Here is an 18,023-nt window from a genome sequence, read left to right as displayed (position 1 = left end):
TTGCATATTTTACACTAATTTCATAACAAAATATAATATTTCGGTAATTGGGTCATACTACATAGTAAATATTTAGGTACCTAACAACTTACTGGTATCTAAGTTATTATTCATGCCAAGGCTACTTTTTCTTGGAATTTAAACTCATTTCAACTTTTAATTCCGATTTAATTATTGCAAAACTACACTTTCAACATACACAAATTGAAAATCTAGCATTTTTCGTTATCGCACTACACGGATGAGCATTGCAATAAACATAACGATTGATATAGCAATAGCAGTAGGTATAACGCACAATCATTATTCACACGCTATTTAGCAGTTAACGCGAACGCACGCAGTTTTATCAATGCGACATTTATATTGTGTTAATCGTGTTTGGATATTGAACCCTGCGATAGGGGTAGGGGATAGTGTTGCCACCGTACATCCCCGTTTGCGGGAGCTAAATATATTATTTGTTCTCCTCCTTTTGTGTCAATGCTTCACCAATTTACACTTGAATCGGCTGCGAATATTGGATACAATTTTGTTGGCTTACAATTCTATACTTTTTGTTTAAGCCAAATTTCGTAGCAGAAGTACGGTATCGGTTTCGAAATGTATTATCGGGAATGCATGCACATTTCCGACACGGAAGTCTAACTGCTAATATGTATTTTTTTATGTATCAACCAAAGCTTATGAAGCTGATTTCCATCTTACTTCCAAAGTCATAATATTACTTTGTGAAATAAAATGTTACTAATCTGATTATCAGTAAAGTGATACATTTTTCTGATAATCATCCTACAACAGTAAAATAGAGCATTTAAAAAACCAGGTCAACCAGAGCGCCCCACAAGTTAAGTAAGAAATTATAGATTCACATGAGTGATGAAACTCGGTGCAAGAAAGACTACAAAATGAATATTTGTGAGGCTTCGTCGAATTTTTGGCAACTCGAGAGCTGGTAAACGACTGCGATTATGTATCTAGGGTACAATGTCAAAGTAAGTGCATTGCATAATAAGATTGCATTTAAGATCCGCAGAATGTATTGCTGAAGAATTTTGATAATAATACTGGTATAGTTTTATCAAATTGTCCGACAATGTGTGATTACAACAAAAATATTATTTTACATGTTATACATGATATGTTTTAACACGTTACGTTAAGTAAACAAATAAAAGGTAGGTGTTGAGTTTTATTGAAACAAATATTGTTAAACATGTAATGTATTTTTTAAAAAGCCCTTAACTGAGCTTCAAAAAAGAAAAATTACGAGCTTTGCCAGCTTTTTCAGATTATTCAACAATTTGACAGATTTTCATACATACCAAATTTATATTAAAAAATAGGCACAAAAATTATATGCACTTTACAAAAGTAATGTTGGCAACACTATTATCGACGGAACTGTGGTGGATAAACGGATGGATGGCGTGGCGTTGATAGCTAGTGTTGCAATAATTTATCAGAAACTTTTTATTAGTTTGGGGGTAGAACTGCTGATTGATAATTTAGGGGAAGCATTCATTTCATATTTACGGTTCGTAATTAGAAGTTATTTTAAGGCTCGAACGAAATACAAACATATGTGATTAAGGATTTTTTTTTATGAGCAAAAGGCATGCCCAAAACTAAAAAATAAATAAATGCAATAACCAGTTTTCATTGCGATTGATATTGCATTTCTTAGTTGAAGAAAGTTTTCTGTGTGAAGCCTCACAAAACTAACATTATGGTTCTGATATTCCAAAAAATATCTACGTAAGTACATAATGTATACTTTGCCTTAATTAGTTAAGCGTAGTTCAAAAGTTTTTAGGAACTTGATACAAAACTTCAAAACGTAACTTAACGACATATATACCAGACAGTCTCAAGACTGGAATCAAGTTGCGTAACACAAACTGCGTCCAATCAGTCACGGCAAACGTTTTTCTGCAGATGCAAGTGACACACATAAATCTGTAAGTTTTCACCGGACAACTCCGTTTCGCATTAAGTACACACAATATGAGCGTCCCAGCCATATTTAACCGTTATCAAGCCAACGGCCAGACCTCGTATTCATCGCCAATGATTTACTCATGGCTTATCCCACCTTCAGTAAGTGACTTATTGAATATAAACGCAGCCAATGAGCTCGTTGTGTGTACAAATTTACGGTTAATTATAGTACATGAAGAATTTGTGGCCCAATTTAATGTTATTGGAAATTTATTTAAATGCGACCTGGGATTTCCGATATTTTCAGTATTTTTATGTTTTTAAGTGAAATAAATTTAATTTTATTTCGAAATTTAATATAGATTATATTTAAATGGTGACGAACTGATTAAATATTAAATATCGTCATCGTATTTACAAATAGATGCACATAAACCCCTATTTCCTAAGCCTCTGAAACCACCAAGCAGCTGTTAGTTGTCTACGTCTATCGACAACGTTGATTCAGTGACGTCACCGTCATGATCTCCCGACTCCCACCCTCTAAAACCGCCGCTCGACCGGACCGCAGCATTATCTTTGATAAGTCAACTGTCAAAATTTAATCTACATACAACGTGAAGCCACGAATGTGCACCGAACCATACGAATACGAAATGATTTTGCGCATAGGATTTGTTTTATTTTCAGAGACAGGGGTGCGCTCAGCCGCGGCGTCGATAATGGAACCTACCCATTGTTGGTGTTCTGAAAAGCGCCAACTGCCGTATGGACATCAAGCGATTAGAGCTCTTATTGTCTTTGTGAAAATGTGTGAACGTTTTAAAATAACTTTTTGTTGAAATTGCCATTTTAAACCGTTCAAAGTTTTGAGACAATGATAATGCATCGCAATTTATCGGCAACAATGTCGATTATCTTGTCTGTATTCATACAGAAAAGATTTTGAAAGTAAAAGAAACAATCTATAATATCAATGAAATAAGTCCATACAGTAAAGTAGGTAGGTACCGTACATAATGAACTCCCAACTCCCAAAGCAAAAATCTCATCTCGCATAATGGCTATTGACATATCACAAAATAATTCGAATGACGCAAATACGCAAATCCACTTCAGAAATCAACTAAGGCTGCGTTAATCAATCGGTGCGCTCCCTCGACGCGACGCATCGGGTGCAAACTATGCAAAAAGCGTCATTCTGCACCCGGCATTGATTCCGATGATGTGTCCGTGGTCGCAGACACGGTCATTATCATTATCGTGCCGCGCGGAATCCATTAATCACGTTGGTATTCCTGAACCGTGCTTCGTCACCCCCCACTTTCCCCTATCCCCCCCTTTTTGCCCGATGCCCCAAGTACCTGGACGCACTCGTGCATTCACCCTTCTCTTATCAGTTTTGATGTAGCGACGACAGGACGGAACTCAAGATACAGATGAACAGGAAATGACGTTTATATTTTTTGGACTTTTAGGATGTTACGGGGTGTTTCAATTTTCATAACTTTCTATTAAGGCAATAATATTTCATTTTTATGCTTTCCGATAAATTTTATATGACAATTGAAATGATGAAAGGATTTTTTTCACGTTGAAATTACTTACCTCTTACTTACTTACCACCATATTTCAATTCCGAAAATAATCATTCGAAAGACAAACACTTCAAACCTATAATTACTTTCCCGAAAGTAGAAAACAACTTACAACTCAACAAATTAAGTACCACTAACATACAAAGTTCAAACTTCAAACTTAATACAGCAATTACCGAAACATTCCAAAAGTGACAACTCCTTCCATATTTTAAAGGAAGAAAGACGTCCAACTACATTAATTTTATTAAAAGTTGTTGTGAAGATTATTAATTTCGGTCCCCGAGGCGCGGCGGGATGCACGCAGACGCCCAAGTGCTCCCCTGTAGTATTTGCTATCTGTCTATTCCACTAATGCGTAGTAACAGGGCATTGATATTCCGCATACAATCCCGTTCATTCGATTCGCGATGAGCCCAGTTATTAAATCAGTTGGATAAACAGACACCTGTGTTCCTAGATGGATTTGCATACTCACACATGCATGCATCACAGTGATTTGCATAATTACAATGGCAACATGAGAATGTATTCGTGATTTGTGACAAAAATGCATCAACAATGATTACTATCGATCTGTAGTGACTGAGGTATTTTCATGTTTTTCCATTTGCCTATTAATTTTCTGATGCGCTACGCGTAGGGTGGAACCGCCAATTACTTACCGCCTTAATTTGTGGTATTATAAATTCCTTTTGCTGTTTTATTCCTATTTTTAGGCAGACAGTTGAGTTTTGAAACTATTATTTGTGACAAAATATTTTGTTTATTTTGGGATTGTTTTGTTTTGAATCTTGTTTAACGCCTGAATATCTAATAAACAATTTGCTTTGTAACGCAGCACATTATAAAACAAGAGTATTTTTTATAATGCTTAAAAAAGAGGCATGCTTATTCCAAGAAAAATTATACGCATACATTAAATTTATTAAAATTTAAATAGTTAAATTAATTACATAAACAGATTATTACAGCCGTGAACTAACTCTCACCACCTCGTAACCCCACTTAACATACGCCATAGATACTGACGATGATGAAAATGAGTTTTGCAATGATTATCCATAATTGACTACGAGGGGCGTTCACAAAGGGAATCAAATCTAAGGATTGCGGATAGAGCCGTTTTCAGCTCTACTGATGAAAGGGGAATAGGCATACTAGACTTCATTAATAGATAAAATATTCATTAATGATAATACTCGTCGTTATTTGAACAGAAATTACATTTTTATAAAAAATCTAATAAATAATTACATTTTAAATAAATTATTCTAATTGTGATCTAATTCGAATAGAAAAGGATAAGTCAATTTCTTTTTGAACCGCCAGTCTTGAAAAGGGGTTTTGCTCTTGACGTAAAAACATGTTACGCTCAAAGATACTTTTACCGTACACAGTAACATACGTACTGACAAAAGAAGAAACCTACTCTATAACTTCGATAACTAGCCAGCTCCATATATCCCGATCATTGCTCAAACAGACCACTTGAGATAACCTTGTAAACCAATACAATCTGTGGACTAATCGTCATAGACAATCTCTACGCATGACAACAATAATATGCCCGTATATCAAGCCCTTAATAGCTGGCGACGACGTAATTGAGTCTAACCAATCTGATATCAGGCTTGCATTATAGTGATTTACGCGTTTATAATACTATCTGTGCACTGATTGGTTTCGTGTTGACATTGTAACGGGATAGTTAATAGAGCCAACAGAATATGACGTATCGATTGCCAATAATTTCAGAGTTCATAAGTGTTGAAGGTTATGACGATTTCGCTTTTGGAGGTCGTTTGCCCTTTAAGACAAGGAACATGAATAAGATTGTATGTTTACCCAAATAAACAAATTTTCCGCAGAAACATGTGAGGTATCTTTGAATTGCAATAGGCTGAATTAGTCGCAAAGTAGTAATACTAAATATAAAAACATCGTTAAGGGTGGTTTAAGAAAAACGTAAGTTCATATCCATCACCTAAAGACCCTGTTCATGCAACTTCAATTCAATTACATATTTAATATCAAAATTATATTTGAAAATTACTAACTAAAACTCCATTAAAACGGCCGTAACAGTTTTAGGTGAAACTTAACTAAGCATTCAAAATTTAATTACGACATTCAATAGGAATTTTAAAATAATTTCGTTCAACTAGCCCTCAGAGAGGCTGATAAGCTCGGTTTCATTAAACCCTTTGCTAAAAGTTATCTACCCAATATGCACATGACTTAATCAAAAATTCATAAACCGTACTAATAGCTTCTAACCGAATTAGTTAGTGGTAAAGTTCAGCTTAAATTAAATCATACCGACGGTCCCTACGTACATTCCCTCAAGTGGTACTTACGGGATTTGCCTTTTTTGTTTCCGTGACCCTCCGGTTGTCATACACTATCGATTGATTAAAAAAAATTTAGTAAAAATGCTTTAATTCTACCCTAAATCAACACTCGACAAAGCCCAGAACTACAACACTTCCAATGTAAAATGTCACTAGTGAGAGTTAAGACATTTTACATTGGCAAGTCAACAACACCCCCGCGCGCCTCCCCCGTAACTCCCACATGCGGACTTGTTGCGCTCGCGCAAAAAAGAAAATGAAAAATGTAAAAGATAAAGGCAAAACCATCAAAATATCATAAGGTAAGCTGAATTTGACGTTTTATTTTATTGTACCTACTTTAACTTTAATTATTAGTCAGTAAAAAGTATATTTTTAATTACATTATCAACTTAAATTACTTTTTTGGTAATCTAAACAAGCTTTATTCAATTCCGACGTAATTAGTCGCTTTTGGTAGTTACGTTATTTTACTTGGGAATGTTTTAAATCAAAAAGTCTTAAGTGTTACATAAGTGTTTTTACGTGGGAGAACATATACTACTGTTTTAAGTAACTGCCACTTAAGTTATTTTACATCGGGAATATTAAATAAAAAATGTAAGTAATTACCATTTCTGTTATTTTACGTTGTTTTTTGTTATTTTTTTCGGGTTCATTTTCGCTAGCATCAAGGGATGAACACTAAGATCTGGCTCAAATCCATGCAAAAATGAGTCCCACGCCACCCTCGGCTCCATTAGTTTCAAATTTGCTCGGTGATAAAATACTGTCAGATTCAAGTATAGTAGAAATATTGGAATCGCCACAACCGACGTCTACTCTTTGGCTCCAAGGGGTTTCTCAATCACCTTCCAAACATCGTGCTCCTTCATGGACTCCAACTCCCGCTTCATCGCTGCTATCCACTCATGGCTATCAGGTCTTCGAAGGACTTCTTTGTACGAACGTGGTTATTCCTCTAACTTGCATGTACTGTTGTAGCAATATAGTTCACTTTGTGCGCTACGAAGCCTATTCCTCAGAGGATACCTAGGCTCTTCCTCGATATTCACACTTACTGTTCTGACTCTTGTATCACAATGTTCAGCATCAGATTCATTTGAATTCACAGGCTCCACAGATTCAACACAAGGATCTGTATCCACATCTGCTGAGTCTGAGCTCACCTCCGCATCTTCAATACTGTCTGGGTCTGTCAGACGTGTTTCGTTCTCCACATGCCTCACGAAGTCTTTGAAAAAGTTCAAAGCTTGAGACTTCTCCCTGAGTAAGAAATTTACTAGTGAAATGGTCTACTATTACGAACATGTTACGAGCTCCACCATAAGAACGTTCCGACATGGGACCACACAAATCAGCATGTAATAAACTGAGTTTGTCTTTCGCTCGCCTTGCTTCACCCTTTGGAAAAGGTAATCTATGTGCCTTACCTCTTATACAAGCAGCACAAGGTTCCATTACACTACCTAACTTATACACTAATTTATACACTACCTCCAACCTCGATGTTAGGCAACTTCCGTAAATCATTCAAGTTAACATGCCCTAATCTACGATGCGAAAGTGCCAACGAGTCTTCAACTTGAACCGTAGCCAAAGCACCATCTACAATAGCAAAACAAGCATCCAACTTATAGATACCTGAGACTTAACTAGCAGTAACCACAAGTTTACTCGTTATCTCGCTTATCGATTGGTGAAACATCCTACAGCCATCAGAATCAAAAATAACTCTCCATGCATTCTGTGCCGCCTTAGATACCGACAAAAGATTAACTTTCGAGCCAGGCATAAAGGAACAATCTTTAACAGTTAACAAAACTCCTTTCACATTAACTATAATATCACCTTTGCCTTCACTTGACATTCTATCATCATTTGCACACGTCACAACATTCTTATCAGTAACCTTAAAGTCTCTAAACCACTGCTTCTGAAAACTCATGCGTGTCGAGGCTCCACTATCGAGATAAAACGTCGAGGGGCTGAAGGATTTGTGCACCGACAGTGAACACTTGAACACCACAACGCAACTTTCTTCGACTTCGAGGAAACCGTTGTAAGCGTGCACCACATCCTTGTCCAGCATCGGGCAATCGGACCTCTTATGACCTTTCTTTCCACATTAAAAGCACTTGAGCCTTAATACTAGTAGTGAAGAAACAACAGTCAGTTTCTTCACTACTAAAGCCGACTTCGACGAGGAATTATTTGAAGAGCTCTGAGCGCCATCCGTAATGGTCGGTAAACATCAGGCATACCTCGCAAAAGTACCACGGCAACCAAATCGTCATCGAAACTTTGATTGATTTCTTTACGCTTTTGAGCCTGACTCATGACAGCAGATCGGTGGTTTTCCAGCTTCTCATCCAAGAGACAATTCATCAGAGTTATGCGCCTATTTATTGCCTTGTCTTCAAAAATTATTGTCAATGTATCCCACACTTCTTTTGCGTAAGTAAGATTTTGAACATACGGATACAGATGAGATTCTAACTAAAGGCATATTAACGTGTATGCTTCTTGATCCTTCTCGATCTCGGCCTCATCATCCTTCTTTGGAAGTATTGATGTATGTATACTTGAAACATTTTTCTCGAGCAACCATATTCAACAAGTACCTAATTATGATTGCTCAATATTATTACTATGTACTATTTTATATCTTTATGATGAAGAAAAGGGTTGCCTATTGTGAATTTAATAAAAAAAGTTTCAAAAATATTTCTTTTTATTTTATTATCAGCCCTTACCTCATGGCTCCCAGTATGAAAACACCGTAAATCAATATTATACTCAACGTAAAATTTAGTAAAAGGCAGTTACAATTTAGATCGTTGTTCAATCCCCCATGTAAAGATCAGTAAGTACCACTTAGGTAAATGCTAGTCGGAATGTTTCCGATCTAAAACGACGGTTGTGACCAATGGTACATAAAATGAATATATTTTAACGTTTTTATTTTATTTTCTCATAAAAGACAACAAATAAAGACTTCGTGCAAAATTTCATAGCTCTGCGATTGATAGAAATTGAGATACAAGTGTTTGAAACTTCAAACAGCTCTCCTGTAAAATTTGCGTTTTGTAATTAGGTTATTGTACGTAGGGACCGTCGATACAAAACTTTGATGTGCATCGAACTATATAGAGTTTGAGCTACTTAATGTATTTAGAATTTGTAAAGGCATATGAGTCATTATCGAAAAACATTAGCCCAAATGCGAGTTCAAATAGGTAATTTCCTTTATTTCGACACCAAATAAAGGCACGGTATTCTATTTGCCTGTACATTTTAGTCGTAATTATTGTTTATTCTAAGGCTATGGATACACGGGTTCCTAAAAGGGCGGCGGCTGATAAAATCTTTCATTGGGGCGTATTATGACGATCGCTCCTCGCTCGTAAGGGGGAATCGATACCGGCATGAATATTTGAACGCGTTTTGTGCTGTCCATACTTTTGTCGCGCCGGGCTATCGGCTAATTGAAATAGTTTTGTTTATCAACGACCCTTCGTAACGATTCGATCGAAGCATTTTTAGAATATGACTGTCGTGACTGTAGATAGGGCCAGTATTACATATTAAATACTTCGCATTGTATCCTGCCACTATGATAATTATGCCGTTCATGTTGCGATAATGGAAAAATCTATTAAGCGTAGTAATAATAATATGCTGTGTCTATATCGCCATCAGAGTTAGTTAAAAAAGTATTGGATCAATAACACTCTGTATGTGTATTTAATTTGTTTGAAACTTTTTTACATTTCACAAACGATCGACCTAGTTTCGAGTCTATAATAATTAACATCAATATTATTGACAACCTATTTCTGTTTTGTCCCAGTGATATATGTATATTTTTATACACTTATTAATTATTTAATAAACTACGGAATACAGATAAAATAGCGTATTGCTTAATAAAAATAGATGAATCCAATGCTTCTGTATTGAGAATATCGTAAAATACTTAAAATGTCAGATAAAAGTCGTATTACAGAATACTATTCAATCCAATAACCACCTTTCACAATCATGCTCAACAAATGAAAACCGTGCAATGTATCATACTATCGGAAATTCTGCACCTGTCAGCCAATATTTTGGCCTACATTTAAAATATTTTACTCATATTTTCAGTGTTCACAAACAAAAGAAGAGTCTCGCGTCGTTTACGCACGCTATAGTAAATTACGCAACAATTCGAATGGAAAATGAAATGCCTGCTTCCGAACCATTAAGCAATTTGAATTTAACACTCGTCCCTTCATTTTCCTATTACCGCAGAAATTGCGCGATTTACTCGCAAGCCCTTAGAAGTGGTGTAACAACCAACGCGGAACTAAGAATCGCGGTACAAGTGTTACTTGCGGTATTATTACTACCTAACTCTATTTTAACCCTCTATTCAGGGGTGTTTCAATTTGCAATTTTTGTTACTTTACAATCATTTGTCTCAGATTTGAATACTTATAAAATGTTGTCCGTAGCCGCTTATTAATTTATTTGGTTTACAAATATTACACAAAAACTTCGCTGGAATACATTCGTACACATACTTGAGTTTCCGTAACGCAATTCAAAAATTTAGGAAACGCAAACGAAACGTAAAACCGTGATTTATATTTATCTTAATCAGCAGTCGAAATCACTTCGCGCAGAAAACTTCCAAAATCGTTTACCAAATCGTTTGCGTCAAAGAGAAATGAAGTGATCGATGCGGAATAAATCAACAGAGAACAAATTAAATACGTATGTGGAGGAATAGAGCTGTGAGCCAATCCAAGGCTTTTTATAGAAACTTCTTGCAGAAAAAAGTAAACGAAATTGAACGATATAATGTGCGGAACTGTTCTCGCTTGAACACGCTCAACGCAGATGTTATATTTCACTCTTTGATTTTATTTTTACAAATTGCGAGGGGTTCAATTTTTATTCATTTGCTGTTTCCTACTTTGGAAAATTTGAAGTTATATCTTCGCTCCGGTTCAATAAGAATTGTGATTTCTGTGCCATGCTGTCTTTTTAAATTGGAGCCAAAGGTTATTGCATTTGAGACTCGGATTTTATACATTTTTTTATGACAATGAAAGAAAATATTATTTCGCTAAGATATTGTTCATTGTAGTAATTCGATAAGATTGTAATGAAAGTAATGTTTTCCCGTATACTTTAGTTAGTATTTCCAATTATATAAGAAGATTAATATAACACAACTGGAGCTACGTGATCGGTAAGCAGCATTGACAAAACGGCACTGGAGGGAGGCACTTATTGAAGTCGCGGTGGAGTCTAGGCGGATTAGTATTCTGCCAGACTAGAAGGGGTGGCGCGATCAACTTGCGTTTTTTAATCAAACACATCGCAATCCGTCAATGGGACGCGCCACTGACTAAAACAAAACGATAAATTAAGGCAGGAAACGGGAGGCGAACGCTCGCCGCTCGTATTGAAAGATTTACTTCCTCTGTTTAATTGCAATAACGGCTAGGCACGTTGGTATCGTATTTTTCTTTTTACACTCCGCCTCTTATTGCCTTCGGGCCGTTAAATAAATTTATGACGCCCGACAAAGTTCAGCCCACCTCGGCAGCCTCACCGGCCTGAAATTAGGTGGAAATGTGAAACAGAAATAAAAAGCTCGGTCTCAGGTGCGTTGTTCACCGCGGCCGGCTAGTGGGATTAGCTCTTGACTCGCGGTAAAATGGCTCGGCCGCTCATAAAAGTTTCTTAACGCTCATAGTTTGGGCTACCTTCCTGTTGACTAAAATTTCCCTCTCTAAAAAGTTCCGGCCACTAGTTTCGTTTCACATTACGTGGGCCTATCTGCTTTGGGATTTTATTATTGTGGCCGAGTTAGGCGCGCTGGACACCAAACTTTGTTATTTACGGACAAATATGCACTCGTAACTTTTCTACGTTACGGTAACAAAAAATGTACATAAAATCGAGAAATTCAATTACATCGTATTATAATAAACAAAAGTAAAATTCGGAAACTCACATTAGCGCCCGGCTCCTTTAAAACCTCCGATGTAATCTGAAACAAGGAACAAACACGCCTAAATAACAATAAAATTGTAATAAAAACTTTGTGCACGCAACCGAAATTGTGGAAAATTGACCAAATTATTATTTACGGTTGGAAATTAAAACAAGGCATTATAGAAGATTACTTTCCCCCTCTTTAGAACAACTCGCGTTTGTGCTGTAGCGAACGTGACTAACGTGTTGTCTTTCTATATCGGAGCCCCCAATTACGACCATTTCTTTGTTACCTCATGTGTTTGAGATTCACCCTTATAGCTATCGTATTGAGTTCATATTTACTCAATTTTCCTTTACCACGTTGATTTATTACTTTCATAAAGTATTCAAAATTTGTACAGCGTAACACAATATCCAGTTGTAGATTTACATGAAACTCAAAATAAGTACAATTTACTGTGCGAATTCAAAAACGTTGATCATTATTTTCACTAGGCAGGTGTTCTCTCTTCAAAGAACCACATCAAAAGATACCAAACATTAATTTCCAACCGCTATCACTACGCGTGTTTGGTTTGCGGCCGCGGCGTAAAGCGTTTACTGCAAAACTCGTCCCAAGCTAACATTATCGAGCCCATTTCGATATAAATAGATATAAAGGACCAAGTTTACCGAAGGATCTCGAGTTTTAATAGCACTCGTGAAAAATAATCACACGATAAACAATATACGATCAATACTATACAGCAGTTCTCGAAAACTATTAACGAAATTGAACCTCACGAATTATTTGCTCAGTAATTGTTTATATTTTTCAATATCATAATTTCGGAGAAACATAACTAACTAAACTGTTATACATTCTCTAACAAAATAATATTTTAATCTAATATTTATAAGCAAAGATGATTAGAAATGAGATTAGAAAAGTGATTGATTTTTTTAATTTTATTCAAAAAATATATACCTTGATTGCTTGTTGTAGATTATATAGAATAATCATGTTAATTTTTTTTTTGTTTTAACAGTAGTAAAATATTCAGTCTCATAGAGTGTAATAAAAAAAAACGTACAGAAGAATATATTTATACTCTAGTGACTTCTATCTACAGTGTACCCGTAACGACTTTCACGTAGTACTGGGAAGAAAGAAAGTGCTGTTTTTCAAAAAGATTATTTTCCATCAATGCATCGTAATGTACTTTTGAACAGCTTGTGGCTAGACAGGAACAAAATCGATCAAACTCTCGAACCATCCAACACAAAATTAAGGCAACAAAAATACTTTCCTAAAAAAAACTGTAGCACGTGCAAACCTTCGGTCGTCAAATATTTTATTCTGAAATTACCTAATTCGTCGTGAGGAAGGGTTGAAATTAACATTTTGTTGTGGCATTTTATTCTCGTGTAGAAAGTTGGTGAGTGCGGACGACGGAACTTTTGCTAATGTCGGAATAATGTTGTGCGGAGGTCGGCGGCCAGGTCCGCCCTTGCAACTGGTAATGGTACGGCAAAGTTTTTATTTATATTGTATTGTAGGTTTATAGGGTATTAGGTGGAATAGTGGCAGGTCTATTTAAGTTTCCCTGGGGGGTCATTAGCCTTAAGGAAGGTACAATGTTTTGATTGCCTTTGAGCTATAAAATACGAGTAATACTTAAAGTTTCGGAGGTAAAAATACCCTTTTGGGTAGTTTGGGCAAACCTTTGGTTAATACTCTGTGTGTGTGATATATACTCCATTATGTACTACTTTCCTTTGCTATGTACTAGCTCATAAAAACCTATATAAAACCACAATATATAAAAATGTTGGAAATTATCACTTATATCACTCCTGCTCGACTTATTTACCCCACTGAATATGTGACACTAATAAATGAACGAATTTATGAATCGACGGACATTTTCCTTGCAGATTAACTGATGGTTAAAATGTTCAATCATTACACATCTATAAATTTGTATTAATATTTAGTTTATTTTTATCAAATACGCCAAAGAGTACTCGAGAGAATATATTAACGATTGAAAATATTTTTTTCCGGGATAAATCCAACTGTCTCTTTGAAAGTCCGTCTCAATTGAGTAAAATAAATTACACATGAATTTCTCACGAAATAGAACAACATAAAAGGTATTCATTGCTTTGTTGTATGATTTCGCTTACTGGTAATATCTGTAAAGAGATGTAGCGGGATATGAGAGAATACCGAGAATCCTGAACACTCGTTAACTGAGTTGTCCCATGTCGCCGTCGTGTCGTGGACGTGGCCAAACAAAATGTAATTTTCCCCCGAAGCGCCCTCTTACGTGACCCGAGGAAGATATAACGCTTTTATTAAATTATTTCAGCTTTTATAAGTAACTGTTACGGACATTTCTGAAAAAATAACGACTCCAAAGGCTAAAGAGATTATGCCGACGCCTAACAATTTACCTAATGCTTGTAACACACCTGTGTTGTCCGAGATTTTAAAAGCACTTTACGTTGAGTTTACAGTGTACATTAATTTGTTTAAGGGTACGTCGGGCATTTAATGAAGATAATTCTGGGTAATATTAATATCGCTTTCACGTAGTACGTACTCTTGTGTGCTGATAACATGTTTAGAGCGGTTTATGAACGGGTTTTTGAATTTGTTATTTTTATGTTCTACCCTACACGTATGAACTTAATCGTTATGAAAAACTTTTGACTGATTTGAATTACACAGCGTTTAAAACATTCGTTACAAGCTTTTTTCTTATGTTTTTAAATTGCATTTTATATGGTAATGTTACCACAATTACAAAGCGCCTCTTATAACAAAACATAAGTACTAAAAAATACGCCAACAAAAGTTTGAAGGTGCGACGTTAACAATTTTATCTAAGCTCAGAATGTTCTACGGAGAACGGGAGTTCTAAACAACACAAGCACAGAGCAGGTGTGACAGCTTAACACCGAATCTTCCTAGATAAGTACCTACACCGACTCAGCGGAAACACACGAACGCCTTATCAAACTTCCGACGTTATGAAATAAATGTCCGATTTTATTTATGTCCGGAAGAGGGCGCGATGCGAGATTGCGCATCCGATTGTGACACCCCCAATGTAACAGATATTCACCCAAAACTGCTCTAAATTATCATTTGGCTGCGATTTGTTTTACTCTCGGCCCATTGAGCGCACCTCGTTCGCTCTCGTTCATTCAATTAAAGCTCTTTGTACATCGCCTGTGAAAGTTTAGCATAGATTAAACTTTCAGGGCTGGAATTTTGCTTCGTAAAAATGTAATAAAAACTCGAGTGTTGAGATGAGTGACAGTCTATTAAACGCCATATTAGATTTTTTGTATTTTACTAGAACAGTTTTCGTTTTACATTTTTTGTTTAACTGTTCCCGTGCTCGGCTTTGTCCTCTCGGGTTTGACACAGAGACCCCGTTCTCTTGGGATTGTGTATTATTTCGGTCTCGTGTTTGTTTTGTGTGTACAGGCTGCATTGCAATATCTTTGAAATAGTTCAAGCGTATTTACGATCTTGCCGCTTTAGTAAAACGTTATCTCTTGGTAGAAATTCTAGAATTTCACAATCAATTAAGCGAACATTCAACCTAACAAAAAAGTCAAATGCAGTTCTTTAGTTACTTCATGTATTTCCAAAACTCGTGACGAAGGACATTTGCCTGTGTCGTTATTACAGTAATGAATCACGAAATCTTGCAAATCTTTATTACTAAAATAAAGAAGCAGTAACGATACTTTAAATCTTTACAAATAATATAAAACTGTCGTAATAATGAAACTAAACAAACATTCAAACGACGGCAATGAAACGAAACGTAACAAATAATAAAGAACTAAAGGAACGATTACCTTTATTACTAACTTTACGATCACTTTAATGTTCAAGCACTAGACGATACTAAAGAATTTTCTAGACTTAGTTACAAAAGATAGAAGTTAAGTAAGCTAAAGAACTTTAAGTTTCACTAAGATGTAAGGCTTTGCAGTTAGTTACTTGGCAAATAAGTTAATCCTTGTAACTTGCGGATTATTTTCTTAATTTGGAAGTACACAGCTTGGGAAACTTGTTAACAACTGAAAATTTGTTATGACCATCTTTAAAAGACAACTTAAAACGCTAATGTTTGTTGATAAACCTAAAATATTAAAAGGTTTCTTTAAAAAAAGTAAAAGATAGATTATCACAGATAATCGAGTCACTTTAAAGGCAAACTTTTGTATTATTGATAGTTTGTGTATTTAATTTATAATTTATACGCTATTCGTGCGTAATGACCGCAAAAATCAGATTTAGGCCGTCACTACTCCTTATATGAATAGGAGGATGAAAATTAAAATAATGTATACTATACTCGGCCCTCGGTCCTTTGTAAGAATAGAACAAAGTAAACAACCATTGCCACGGGAGATTGCACCGGAGTGTACCTGACTGTACCTCCACAAATTCCGCGCCGTTATATGGAATCATTGGTACGGATTAACTAAGAATTAATTAAACTCGTTCCTTTTAATCTGAGACTTAATTTTCATCAACGCAATTTGCCAACAAGCCCGTCCGCAAAGGCTTGAATCTCTTAAATGGTTGTGTCTCCGGCCGTAGTTCTTCTTGCAAGACGCTTCTACAATCAGAGCTTATGCATAAATTTGAATTTTCAATTAAGGATACTTTGAAGAAAATTTTATTAGACATAAAGTGAAACCTTTGGTCTCTTAAGACGAAATACGTATTAAGGAATTATAGTTCTGTGGAGTCGCCACTTTAAAAATATTTGGTGTTATCTTTTTGAATTAGCTTCGTAGGAAATTCTTTATTTCTATTCTGTATTCACACATTTAAACCAGTTATCACTTTCTGGAATAAGAATAAAGAGATATGAGGCACTAAGAAATTCTGAGAAATGGAAAAAAGTTCTCGTAAAAGGTTGTTTATTGTATTTGTGTACTTTGAGCAGGAATCACTTTTATTTCGTCCATAACATGAGTAACTGGTATATATCAGATTATTACTTACTTTTCGTCTACTAAAAGCCATTAATCCTGTTTCCGGCAAACCATCAGACTCATCAAATATGTAAGTTTACATTTGTAATGTACTTACAGTATTACTTCTCTCTTATAACGTGTATACTATAAATATTTTATACTAACAATATTATTTTTATAAAATATTTGTGTTTACAAAAATATGTGGATTCTATTTTGTCTTTATTCCATATTGCCCGATTAAAATCTCAAATCTTCATAAAAAACTATGCAATTATTTCGTTAGAAAAAAGGTAGAAAAAATCTTAACATTGTAATAGGTATTTTAGAAAGGACAAAACATTGTTTTTGTGAAACTCTACGGTCGTCTCTGTGCAACCAAAGATTGCACCCCAAAACGTCTGAAAGGCGTCCGCGATATCTTAAATGAGTTTCGTTATCTTCTGCAAAAGAAAATGGGATTAATAGTTAACAGAGCCCGAGGCGCTAAACATTCACTAGAACGTTAATAGTAAGTACTTGGGTACATTTGTTTAGAAATACATTTCTTTGTTCAAGTGCTTTTTTCATATAAAACTAAATAGCGCAATTATAAACTCAATTTGCTTTAAGTGAGTTTGATGATTTGTCTTCTTTTGTGTTCGAAAATGCATTTGGTACATAAATACATTTAAAGCAAATAAATGCAATGGTTACAATTTTAAAAACGACTGTTTTTTTTTCACTACAACATTAAAAGTCTTGATAATTACAATTCGCTTTGACGAACAAAATATGAACGAGGTTACAAAATAAAATAAAGCCTTTTTAATTTTATTCACAAAACTGAATGCAATTGTCATACTTTCAGGAGCAGCCGGCATTAACAAGAGCGCAGCATCGCATCCGCAATAACGTTGATGCCGAATTCAACATTCATGACTGCGGGCGGTCAACGGCGGCGTTCGAAAACTCCAACCATTGAGGACATTGAGGCTTTATGCAAAAGGACCTAAGTCTATAAAGCGGCCATAAAGGGCCCGCGCACAAAGAATGCAAAGTGAGCTTCGCCGTAAACTGAGCTAACCTCTCCGCGGTGTCCTTTACGATAGATTTATATTCATGACACTATCTCCAACGCGTAAAATTTCGGGCAATG

General features: G+C 35.6%; 1 protein-coding gene across 2 annotated transcripts in view; it reads right to left on the bottom strand.

The window, feature by feature from the left end:
• Positions 1 to 18,023, bottom strand: part of LOC142977030 (semaphorin-2A-like) — a 341,213-nt gene that overhangs the window by 192,928 nt on the left and 130,262 nt on the right. For both annotated transcript variants that reach the window (XM_076120703.1, XM_076120702.1), the window contains one exon: positions 11,907 to 11,942. The gene's annotated coding sequence lies outside the window, so the exon portion shown is untranslated. The remainder of the gene's footprint in view (positions 1 to 11,906; positions 11,943 to 18,023) is intronic.

The sequence above is a fragment of the Anticarsia gemmatalis genome, chromosome 12, assembly GCF_050436995.1.
Source record: "Anticarsia gemmatalis isolate Benzon Research Colony breed Stoneville strain chromosome 12, ilAntGemm2 primary, whole genome shotgun sequence".
Taxonomy (NCBI): Eukaryota; Metazoa; Arthropoda; class Insecta; order Lepidoptera; family Erebidae; genus Anticarsia; species Anticarsia gemmatalis.
This window is presented reverse-complemented; position numbering and strand designations above follow the sequence as displayed.